This window comes from Pinus tabuliformis, chromosome 6, assembly GCF_031772625.1.
Source record: "Pinus tabuliformis cultivar Carrire ecotype Pingquan chromosome 6, CPIR1, whole genome shotgun sequence".
Taxonomy (NCBI): Eukaryota; Viridiplantae; Streptophyta; class Pinopsida; order Pinales; family Pinaceae; genus Pinus; species Pinus tabuliformis.
The window spans coordinates 1745452423-1745464912 of NC_142292.1; positions in this window are offsets into that span (position 1 = coordinate 1745452423).

Here is a 12490-nt window from a genome sequence, read left to right on the forward strand (position 1 = left end):
GTAACATTTGAAAAAAACATCTTTTTGTATTTTTGAATAAGTTGTTAGAATCATCATGCATGCACTTTTAACTGTTTTTGACTGTGCAGAGGTGGATTGGCGAGAGGAAATGATTGGAGGAGGTCGGGAAGGTTTAGAGAGGGCCTAAGGGGTCCCTAACACCCTTCCAAAGAGTTTCACAGAGTTTGGCTAGCAAGAAACCTCATTCGTGAGCTTCTACAAGAACTCTGCAGGGGTTCTACAGGATGTTATGGAATTTCTACAGGATGTTCTGTAATTTTCTACAGGATGTTCCGAAAAGTGGATTTTGGAGGGTTGATGCGGGAAAAATGGTGGGAAAGTGGAAATGGAGGTTGGATAATGATGTTAAGGGGTTTAGGACCTGGCGCATGAGGCTAAGGAGCGATTGGATTTGGTTCAAGGATGGAGGAAGCGATGATGCACAAGAATTTAGAAATTAGGGCAAGGTGGAAAAAGTATGGCAAATGACGGGTAGGAATCATGGATTAAGGGTTGGAGCAGATTATCTGATGGAGGAAAGGTAGATAGAGATGTAATACAAGTGATCTGCGCACAATTTTCTAAAACCGACCAAACAAAGACTATGCAAACCCAAGATCTAGCTATCTTGACCTAATTTGACCTAAATAACAGCAAGGAAAATGAACAACAGTTTATTTGCAACGAAATAATCTGAAATGCTATGCAAACTAAGCAATCAAGACTCTGAATATGTAACCAACTTTTGCAAATAAAAATCGAACACTAATGATTGCATGGCGAAGCAAAGAATGTGTTTTTGTTGGCAGCGAGGTCACCTTGATCCCAGCTCCTGATCCCACTGAGAGAGAGGTGAAATCAGAGGTGCTTGATAGCATTTTTCTGAGGATCTTCCCTGTTATTAACCTATCAACTAAATCTGAACATGAAAAGCCTTTTTAATCAGCAAAAGAAACCTAAACAACAAAACAAGATTTAAATCTAAATAACAGATTTTATTCTAAGAATGCAACAAAAACACATAAGGCTAAACAAAGGAGGTACTGGGCACTTGAGTTGGGCCCAACCCCAAGAGCTGCAGCCTCATAAGAGAGATTAGAGCTGGCGCAAAGCTGGATTCATCTTTATTGATCAAGAGAAATGTTACATTTCAAAAACTGTCCACAAGGAAAAGCTTGAAAATGTGTTGAAATGCAAAGCTAACTTACTGCCTAAAAAATGACTGAAAGAATGACTAAAATCAAACAACAAACTAGCTAACTTCTGCCTACAAAGTGACTAACTGAAATGAGCCCCTAAGCCCTCTTATTTATACAAATTGAGGACCCCAACAACCCTCCTAAACTTTAGGAACTCGGCTGCCAAAACTTATAGTTAACAGCAATTTTACTAGCACTTGCTTGGCTACCCTTGTGATAATTGATTTGGTGGCTCTTGAACTCTGAGATGATGGTGGCGAATTCGAGGTAAGGGCCCATAAATGAAGGGGACACCTTCCTAGAAATTCTCTCCCTTGTTCTCCCACGAATTTGGCTACCAAATGCTCATTAAAACCTTTGATTTTGTCTCAAAATTGACTAAAAATCTGCACAAAGCACCCATTAGACTTGTTGGCATAATGACTAACCCAGTTCACTCTATTAGCATAAATATAATAAAAAACATGTAATAAACTAATTAGAATGGCAGATTAAGTCGAATTAGGACGTTGAATGAGTCCATATAATTATCCATTTTTGGGGCTCATCATCACCCCCCTACTGAAAGTGTTGCTCATCCTCTGAGCAACTAATCTATCTCCTCATCTTTGATGGCCCTGGTGGCCTCCCTGTCATGCCAAGCTTCTAAAGTGATGTCCTCTTCTCGGTCATGAAACCATGCTTTTTTCTCTGCTTCTTCCCACTGCCTGTCTTCCTTTTCCTAGAGAATTCTCAGCTTCCTGTAGAACTATCTCAACATCCTGTAGAGAGGTCTTTGTGTCCAACATTTTCATTCTTTCTCTCGAGGTGGATGTCTTCGGGCTTCCCCGTTCATAAGTGATGGATGCCTTGGAGGGAGACCTCTCCTTTTGTCTAGCTGGGGTGTCCGCAATCGTGATTGGTTCTTTTGACGGTGGTTGGGGTCTGCTAGTCTTTATCCTCATGCTCCTTCTTGCCTTAAAATACATGGAAGGCTCCCTCTTCCACTTCCCTTTCTGTTTTGGAGATGTGCTTAGGGTGGCCAGCACAACTGCTGCCTCCCTGGCTAAAATCTCAGGTGATTTTCTCTTTTTGTTCCTCTGTTTCTAGACTTCCTGTAGAAAGTCCTGTGCTGACTATTTTTTGGCTTCCTATAGAAACGGTTTTCATGCTTCCTGTAGAAACTATTTTATCTGTTTTGGTCTGCTTGGCTGGATGTGGCTCTTCCTCCTTTTTTTCCTCTTCTTTTGTCTTCTCTACCTCTATTAGCTTGCTTCCTGACGCTCTGTTTTGGCTTTCTTCTCATCTCGTTTAGCTTCTACGTTCTCTGCTGTAGTCTTTTTCTTTTCTGTTCTTCCTTTTTTTTGCCCTCTGCTTGAATGATTTGTGCTCCCTCATCATTGGTTTTTTCACATTCTTCAGGCCTGATTCTTCCCTAGAATTGCATAACTTCTTTTGCATAAACATGCAACAAATAAAACTGTTTGTTTTCTTCTTCTCTTGAAGCCAGAAATTTTGCAAAAACCTGTGTTTTCTTCTAAAAAGATAGTTCATTGCCCCTCTTGTAAACTTGTTATTGCTCTTGGAATTTTCGTGTTTTTCACAACAACAACTTCCAATTTTTCCTCTCTTCAAACTTTTCCAACCTGAATTTGCTTCTTAGTTTTTGAAAAGAACTCAATTTTTTTACAGATCAGAGAACAAATAACATAGTTCTTTTCTAGAAAGTGGATAGTCTTGCAAATTCATTCTTTCACATAGGATTTGTCCCTATGGTTGCATCTCTATTTTCAGAAGAAGGTGAGAAAGAAGAAGCCAGACTTCGAATGCAGAGGGAAAAAATAACTGTGTAGAACTCAGAAAATATGCAAGCAGACCTTTCACCTTCTTTCAATGTGCAGGCAGACATTTCCTCTCATTTTTTTTTTAATTTAATTCTTTGTTCAATTCACCATTTTGCACCAACAAATCATGCACAACGAAGTTTCCCCGATCCTACCTCGTTTGGAGCTTGAAATTCGTCGAAAATCCCAGGTTTTCTTTCTGCATGGTTGTTTTCTGCGTTTCTTGTAGAAGACTTCCTGTAGAACGAAACTGCACTTCTTGTAGAGCCTGATAGGCGGGAATTTTTTAAAAAACGGCAGAAATCTCGAGAAATCAGGTAGGAATCTTGCAGAGGACCACTGGTTAACTGATCTGGACGTGGTGGATGCGTGCTCCAGTTGTGACCGCAGTTGAACAGAGGGTGGTGAGAGTCAGCCAAGCATTTTTGTAATTGCTACGTGATTTGTGGTGAGGGAGTGAAGTGGCCAGGTGTATGTGGCCACATGCAGATGGTAGTGTTGTTCATGAACTGTATGTTTTCCCCCTATAATCACTGCCATCAATTGCACTGAGGTTTAAACAGCCAACACTCCCGGTTGTTTTAATTTTCACGTGAGTCGACTGTCCACGTGTACTGCATGACTTCCAGCTGAATACTAGAGAAGGTAATGTGGGGTTAACCTTGCTAGATTCGTGGCTTAATCCCACCATTCCATTCGTTCATGCAGTTCTTCAATTAGATTCATGCAATAGAGGAACAAGTTTTAGTCACATACTTGGAAGTCGAATGGTTGCTGTGAGGTGTTTTTTTTTTATGCTGCATGCATTTGTTTCGGTGGTTGCATGATGGCTTGGCTATTGATTCATGGCTACTTTCTTGTGCAGGTATCCTCTGGTCGGATCCACACTTCAGGAGCTGGCTTCACGTTCAGATTTGCACCCTCAAGCTGTTGATGTTGAAATTTCACAGGACAAAAACTTGTTTTTGCCATTGCTCCCGAACGATAGACCAGATCGATATGAAACTTTCTAAGCATGTTCCTATCGTCATTATGCACCTCCCATAGAAAAATTGTGATCAATGGATGCATGGATTTCAAGAAAAACGGAAAATGGTTGAAGATTACAGAGATCAATTTCTTGGAAACCGTACATCGGAATTGGCTGAAACTGCTTGGGTAGGCTACAATCACCCATGTGCATCTCCCCATGAAACATGTTTTGAAACAAATGCACGGATATGGAGAAAATGAAAAAATGGCTGAAGGTGATGGAGGCTGATTTCTTGGAAACCATGCACCGGAATTGGCTGAAATTGCTCAGGCATGTTGCCATCGTCCCTATACAACTCCCCCTGTAACAGCTTTGCAAATGGATGCACTATTTTCAAGCTAAGGAAAAAACAAATTATGTTCTATGTATTTTTTCTTCAAAAGCATTCTCCAAGTTTTTGCATGGTAAAAAAATGAGCTTCGGCTGTGATGCAGGCATGGAGATGATGGAGGAGGAGTTTGAAGATAGCAAGAGGACTTCTGAACCCTTGAGGAAGTTAGCATGTTCGCCAAACTACCCTTTTGAAATCCATTTCTAGCTTCCTTTAATTTCTACAGGAAATTCCTGTAGAAGCACAATGAGGTGGAAAAAATGATGGAGAAAGGTGAGGGATGGAAACAGGGGTGCTTACATGCCTAACCAACAAATTCCAACCATCAGATTCCCTTTTAAAATTGAATTTGGTTCGTCCAAAGGTTCTACAGGATGTTTCAGAACTTCCTGTAGAAACGCCTGGAACTTCCTGTAGAAAAGTCTGGAACTTCCTGTAGAAAGCCAAATCCTGACCTGAATGTGACCAAATCCTAGGAGAGGGGAGTGGCCATGGAGGGAGTGTTTGAAGGGATGTCCTGGAGCTTGGTACGGACTCCTGTCCTCATTTTGCGCACCCCTCTTTTCCTGCAAAATATTCACTGCAACCTGCAATTTTTCACAGAGATTAGTTCTTCTTTCTTTTTTCTTTTTTTTTTTGAAAACAACTAGGGCGCCTCATGGAGTTTTTCACTCTAATTGCTTGCCCTGGGCGCCTCCAAGGGAGGTTTTCACCCAAGGATCTTATTCTCTTTTTATTTTCTCTTCTTTCCAACCCATTGACCGCCTCATGGAGGTTTTCAATCAATGAGCCAATCTAAGGCACCTCAGAGGAGGTTTTCACCTTAGATTTTTATGTTTCTCTTACTTTCATTTTTTCTCTTTTTTCTCTTTTTTCCTTTTTTTTTCTACCCTACCCTACTTGAAAAACAAAATTCTTTTCAAGTATAAGAATACTTCCAATGGAGCCATGTGCACATCGATATTAGAGACAAAATGATGTGAAGGCTTGAAATGCATGCTTTGACAGATGTCCGGATTTCAGAGATCAAATGATCTGACTTTGAAGGGATCAAACATAGCTAAGGAAGAGAGTACTGCTGCAACTTTGTGACCGTCTCAAACCATATCTCAATATAGCTCTGATATCCTTGGTCCTTTTGCTGATCTGGATCATGTTTCATGTCACCTTCTACCATGACTTTCTCATCTTCCTCTTTTTGTTGATCTTTCTCTTGAATACATGGAAGATTTGATGGTAACCATGAGGAAACTATCTCGATCTCTGATTTTGATGCCTTCTCTTCATCAAGTGCAGCCCATGGTTCTTTGATCTTTTCTTTTGAATCTTCTTTTGCCTTTGGTCCTTCAATGTTGTCAATATAATCTCTGTTTTGCAATACTCTTCCTGAGCTATGGTGAAGATCATCGAGCTCAAGAGGAGTCATTTGGACACGTTGTGCCTCAGCCTTGCAATTGGGTTGAGCTATTCCAATGTGCGGGGTTGAAATGGTGGTATGGGTAGTTGAGTGGGGATGTATATTTGAGATGGATGTGGATGGGGTTGTGGTTGGGTAGGCATTTGGGGTTGCATTGGTGGAGCAGGAGGCGATGGTTGCGGTTGAGCAGGTGGTGGAGGCAAAGGAGCGAGATGAGAGTTGCACTGGGGCCTCCACCCTTGATGAGGTGCATTCCACTGAGGTTGTGGCTGAGCATAAGAGTGAAATGAATGAGGAGCTGGAGAAGCATGGTATTGAGGAGGATACGACCAAGGAGGGGGTGTGGACCGGGAAGGATGAGCAGGGGGACCCCAAGAAGGCATGGAAGTGGCTTGATAGGGGTCGTAATAGGTCTGGGATGTCCCTTGCATTTCCTACTGGTAGGGTATGGATCCATGTGGCCTCCTTTGGTTCATATAATAGAGTGATTCAATGGCTCATTTGGCTCTCTGATATGCAGCTTTAAGTCCATGCAAGGAAGGGCACTAATTCATAGGATGGTATTCTTCACATACGAAACACACTTCTAGGGAGTGCATTGGACATTCATGCCTAGGATGCTTCCTAGTGCATCTAGGACAAAAGATGTCCAAAGCCTTCTGGCTTCCTTTTGCTTCCTTTGGATCTATAAGGTATCCAGTTGCATGGCAAGAAACTGCGTCATCTCGCTCTTGAAATCTTCCATATGATTTGCAAATTCATTTTTGGATAAGGTACTGCTCCCAACATTTCTTCTTGTAGCCATTTGCTCTAGAGGAATGTTTTCTTCTTCTTCTTCCCTTGAGGTTCTTGAAATATGTCTTGCTGTCCACCTAAGGGTTCTTTAATCACAGCCATCGAAGAAGAGAGAAGGTTGGTTGTGTGAACCAGTGGGGGCGTTGTGCAATTATTTTTCTGAATTATCTCTACTCCTTCAAGGCATGAAAGGCAATCATTTTGGTTGATTTTTGCTTCTTTTTTCTGCTTGTACCTGCAAAAACTAAAATAGATTGAACTGCAACTAACTATCTTGCTAAAATGAAAATGCGGAATTGAAATGGAAGCAGGAAAGGACTAATCTATTTTGCTCAAATGAAATCGCAGGAATGAAATGCTAGTCTATGCTTGCAGAATTGAAATGCTAATCTACGTTTGCAGAATTGAAATTGCGGAATTGAAATGCTAATCTATGAAAGCAGGAAATATCTAATCTACTTTTGTGGAAATGAAATTGCAGAATGGAAATGAAATAAACTACTTAGCAGAAGGTTGTAGTAGAAAATAGAAGAAAAGCAGCAATCACCAATACTCTGACGCTTCCCCGACAATGACACCAAAAAGACTGGTGAGCCCCAGTATTGCAGCAATAATATTGCAACTCCAGAGACTCCCTTCTTTAATTTTATCAACCCGGTAGTTCGTAACAAACTTGGAAGCAACGGTGCTGTATGCACAAGTACTAGCTCTTGCCGCAGCTGTCACTTGGTCAACTGGCACAAGTCCGCTAGGAGCTTAAGCCAACTTCTATGAGCTCTGAGAAGAATATTTTTAACTGATGGATGAAAGCTAACTCAAAGAAGGCTAATCTACTTGCAGAAAGAAACTGGAAAGCTGAAAGGACACGTAAACCCTAGCAAACCCTAATTTTACCAGCTAGCCCTACTGATGCAAGAAAGAGGATGCAAGATAGTGAAAGAGATGCCATTGACTTCTAAGAAGGTAAGATGCATGTGTCTAAGCTAATTTTACAGTAACATCTGAAAAAAACATCTTTTTGTATTTTTGAATAAGTTGTCAGAATTATCATGCATGCGCTTTTAATTGTTTGTTACTGTGCAGAGGTGGATTGGGGAGAGGAAATGCTTGGAGGAGGTTGGGAAGGTTCAGAGAGGGCCTAAGGGGTCCCTAACACCCTTCCAGAGATTTTCATAGAGTTTGGCTAGCAAAAAACCTCATTCGTGAGCTTCTACAGGAACTCTGCAGGGGTTCTACAGGATGTTCTGGAATTTCTACAGGATGTTTTGTAGTTTTCTACAGGATGTTCCGAAAAGTGGATTTTGGAGGGTTGATGGAGGAAAAATGGTGGGAAAGTGGAAATGGAGGTTGGATAATGATGTTAAGGGGTTTAGGACCTGGTGCATGAGGCTAAGGACTGATTGGATTTGGTTCAAGGATGGAGGAAGCGATGATGCACAAGAATGTAGAAATTAGGGCAAGGTGGGAAAAGTATGGCAAATGAAGGGTAGGAATCATGGATTAAGGGTTGGAGCAGATTATCTGATGAAGGAAAGGTAGATAGAGAGGTAATACAGGTGATCTACACACAATTTTCTAAAACTGACCAAACAAAGACTATGCAAACCCAAGATCTAGCTATCTTGACCTAATTTGACCTAAATAACAGCAAGGAAAATGAACAGCAGTTTATTTGCAATGAAATAATGTGAAATGCTATGCAAACTAAGCAATCAAAACTCTGAACGTGTAACCAACTTCTGCAAATAAAAATCGAACACTAATGATTGCATGGCTAAGCAAAGACTGTGTTTTTGTTGGCAGCGAGGTCACCTTGATCCCAGCTCCTGATCCCACTGAGAGAGAGGTGAAATCAGAGGTGCTTGATGGAATTTTTTTGAAGATATTCCCTATTATTACCTATCAACTAAATCTGAACATGAAAGGCCTTTTTAATCAGCAAAAGAAACATAAATAACAAAACAAGATTTAAATCTAAATAATAGATATTATTCTAAGAATGCAACAAAAACACATAAGGATAAACAAAGGAGGTACTGGGCACTTGAGTTGGGCCCAACCCCAAGAGCTAAAACCTCCTAAGAGAGATTAGAGCTGGTACAAAGCTGGATTCATCTTTATTGTTCAAGAGAAATGTTACATTCCAAAAACTGTCCACAAGGAAAAGCTTGAAAATGTGTTGAAATGCAAAGCTAACTTACTGCCTAAAAAATGACTAAAAGAATGACTAAAATCGAACTACAAACTAGCTAACTTCTACCTACAAAGTGACTAACTGAAATGAGGCCCTAAGCCCTCTTATTTATAGAAATTGAGGACCCCAACAACCCTCCTAAACTTTATCAACTCGGCTGCCAAAACTTGTAGTTAACAGCACTTTTACTAGCACTTGCTCGGCTGCCCTTGTGATAACTGATTTGGTGGCCCTTGAAATCCAAGCTGATGGTGGAGAATTCGAGGTAAGGGCCCATAAATGAAGGGGACACCTTCCTACAAATCCTCTCCCTTGTTCTCCCACGAATTTTGCTGCCAAGTACTCATTAAAACCTTTGATTTTGTCTCAAAATTGACTAAAAATCTGCACAAAGCACCCATTAGACTTGTTGGCATAATGACTAACCCAATTCATTCTATTAGCATAAATGTAATCAAAAACATGCAATAAACTAATGAGAATGGTGGATTAAGTCGAATTAAGAGGTTGAATGAGCCCATATAATTATCCATTTTTGGGGTTCATCAGTCAACAGTCCGTACGTTGAATGGGTAATGACTTTCAAAGTTTGTCTGGACCTTCATTGGCCAATGGATGGTCGAAACTTGGCACTGTTTGACTGGTTGACATGTGGTTGTTTTCCATTGGTTATGATTTGTTGTGGTGGCCCACCGAGGGAGTGACATGTGGGCCAACCAATGGTTTCCACATGGCCTCCTCATGGTGGATCAAAATTTGTTTGAGGTCTAGTGACCTCGACTAGAATCAATACCGTGACCCGTCAACCAACAAAGCTCCTTACTAATATGCCTACGTTGCTTCTTGTTAATTGTAGTCCCGAAGAATCATTGAATGTTGAACATGTACACCACTTAGGGGAGGGGCTAGGCTAAGGCCTAGCTTCTGGGCACTCCAGTGCCATAAAACCACAGGCGGGGGCCAAGGGCTAGGCCTTAGCTTGACCCACGGCCACGATCCAATGCAATCCACAATGTAACTGGCACAAAAGGATAAAGGGGCACAATAAAGGAATTAGGGGCTCGCCCTAGATTGTATGGCCGCGATATGACCACACAAGGGGTGCGAAATTCGTTAGCCCTCGAGGCGGGATCTTCGACACATATTGTGGCTGTATGACGCCACGTGACCATGTTATTCGGACCTGGGGACTAAATGCAAATTTAGCTGTCCTACAAGTTCGACCATGGATCGAGAATATAAGCCAAGTTTGCACATAATTTCCACATTCGAGGTATACAGGCCAGGGTAAAGTTGAATTGTAGGATTATTAATAACAAAATTGGGCAAAAAGTTGAAAGAGTGATATTTTACTCAATTTTTGGCCAAATGAGGTGCAAAAAGAGTCAAAACAAGGGTTTTCAACAATGTTGGATCCATTGGAGACATCAGATTTATTGTTTGAGATTGGTAAAATTTTGTAATTATACTTTTGAGTACGAATTTAGATATCTTATCCAATTTTTATTGCAAAATTTTAGAAATGACTTTATTCAATTTTATTTTCTGATCTTCCAAGTCATAGAGAGCACAAGAAGAGAGCATACTCAGCAATATTGAAACTCTTTATTAATTTGGAATGTGAAATTTAAAATGACAAAGTGAAAGGATTTGATCTCTAACTTCAAATTGTGGCTCTCAAAATTCTATTTTTCTCCTCCTTCTCAAATATTCATTTTGTTTCTACATCTTCCTGTAATTGATTAGTGCATTGGGTGGATCTTACTACACTGATAATAGACAAAATTACAAATAAAATGAAATATAACTTAAAAACTAAAACAAACATCATCGAACTTGCTTTTATTCATTAATTCTACCCTACTCTACTCGACTAGAAATAGAAAAATTGTTTCAAGTGTATGCATATTTCTAATGTAACAATTTGTGTAACAAGAGTAAAAAGGTACTCATGCTTAGTTTTGAAAAATATGCATTAAAATTCATCAAAGCATGAAAGACCAGTTGTTTTGATAATACAATCAACAAGTAAGGAAGAATGAATGAGTGATGTGACTTGATCCTTGACTGGAACCATCTTTCAATAAGGCCATGACATTCTTGATTCCTTTCTTGTTTTAGATCACATTGAATATCCTCCTTTATTATGCATTCCTCAATCTTAGATTTTAGTGGTTTCTCCCCATCAAAAGTATTGCATGATTATTTAGTCCCTTTAACATACTGATAAGAGGAATCAAAAGAGACTTGAACATATTCTTGTGGAGGTGGCGAGATAGAAAAGTTTCTGATTGTAGTTAAAATATACTCTTCCTGAGAGGCAAATATCCTAGCTATTGTTAGGATTCGTGAAAGTTCTTGGAAGGAAATTATTAAAAATCTTAATTGTCTATGAAGTACTCCAACTGGTTGATGATTACTGTCGTGCCCACATATTAGTACAAATTATTGAAACCTAATATGCATCCTAAATGATTTTTAATATTCTTTTAACCATACATCTAAGAATGAATGAAACTATAATGAGTTGTCTAATATTTCAAAATAAACACCTATGTATGTTAGGATATTCTGACACATAGGAAATAATTAAGTATAACTTGGTCTAGTGTATATGTAGAGTCTCCAAAATGTATTCAAAATATCATCCACTTTCACATTTATCGCCACCATTTCACTCACATGTCGCAACTCCATGACCATATAACCTTTCATTAGCCTCCATTTTCATAATTATATGGGTTCCATTTGTGTTTTCCAAAAGTTAATGATTTCTATTATTGTAAGTGAATTAAATGGTTAAAACTTAGAAAAATGACATATACTTGCTAATACTTAAAAGTGGCTTGAGTATCATCACATGTGTAGGTCATTTGGAAGCTTCCAAGGCACCCTTATGTGGCCTCCAATGCTTAAATTCAAATTACCTTCAAGATATGGAAGAAGATTTGGATAAAGGTCAAAGAGGATATGTGTTTCATCATTATCTATTTGAGTTTTAACTCTATGATATTTTCTAGGGATCTAGGCAGAGAATAATGGACCTCTATTAATGAGGTAGCTTCTTATGTTTTTGTATAAATAGGAGATCCTCCTCCTTTCAGAGGCATGTGTAAAGTTGGGAAAATGCTCATGTTTTGAATATAGAATTTGGATTTGGTACCATGCTCGTGAGTGATGTTCACTTTGATTTGGTTATGCCTGTATTTGGAGCCTGTCAACTTTCCATCCCTCATGCTTTTGGATTGGCCACCTATAATGTGTGAGATTTGTTATTTTTCATAGATTAAGATTTATTTCTTTCATGGATTAAGATTTATTTATTTCATATGTTTTCGTGTGTGAGAGGTTAAGAGTGATTGTTTTTATTTGATTTCATATCTAGAGGTTAAGAAATATTTTTTTTTCTTTCATTTTATCTCATGTGGTTTTGATTATTCATTTCAAAGGATCCTGATTTGATAATGTATACATGATCCCTTAGAGTATATTTCATTTCATGCAATTTCATTTCTGACAGAGTGGTGTTCTTTTCAATTCCTGCAAGTGTGATAGATTAAGATTTCAATTCCACACATTGTACTATAATTTCTTTTGAATTCATTGTTGAATTAGAATATGTGAATTTGGTTTGTCGTTATTTGGTTTCGTTGTTAGATTGATCTAAATTGGAAGTTAATTTCTAGCATATATAGTGC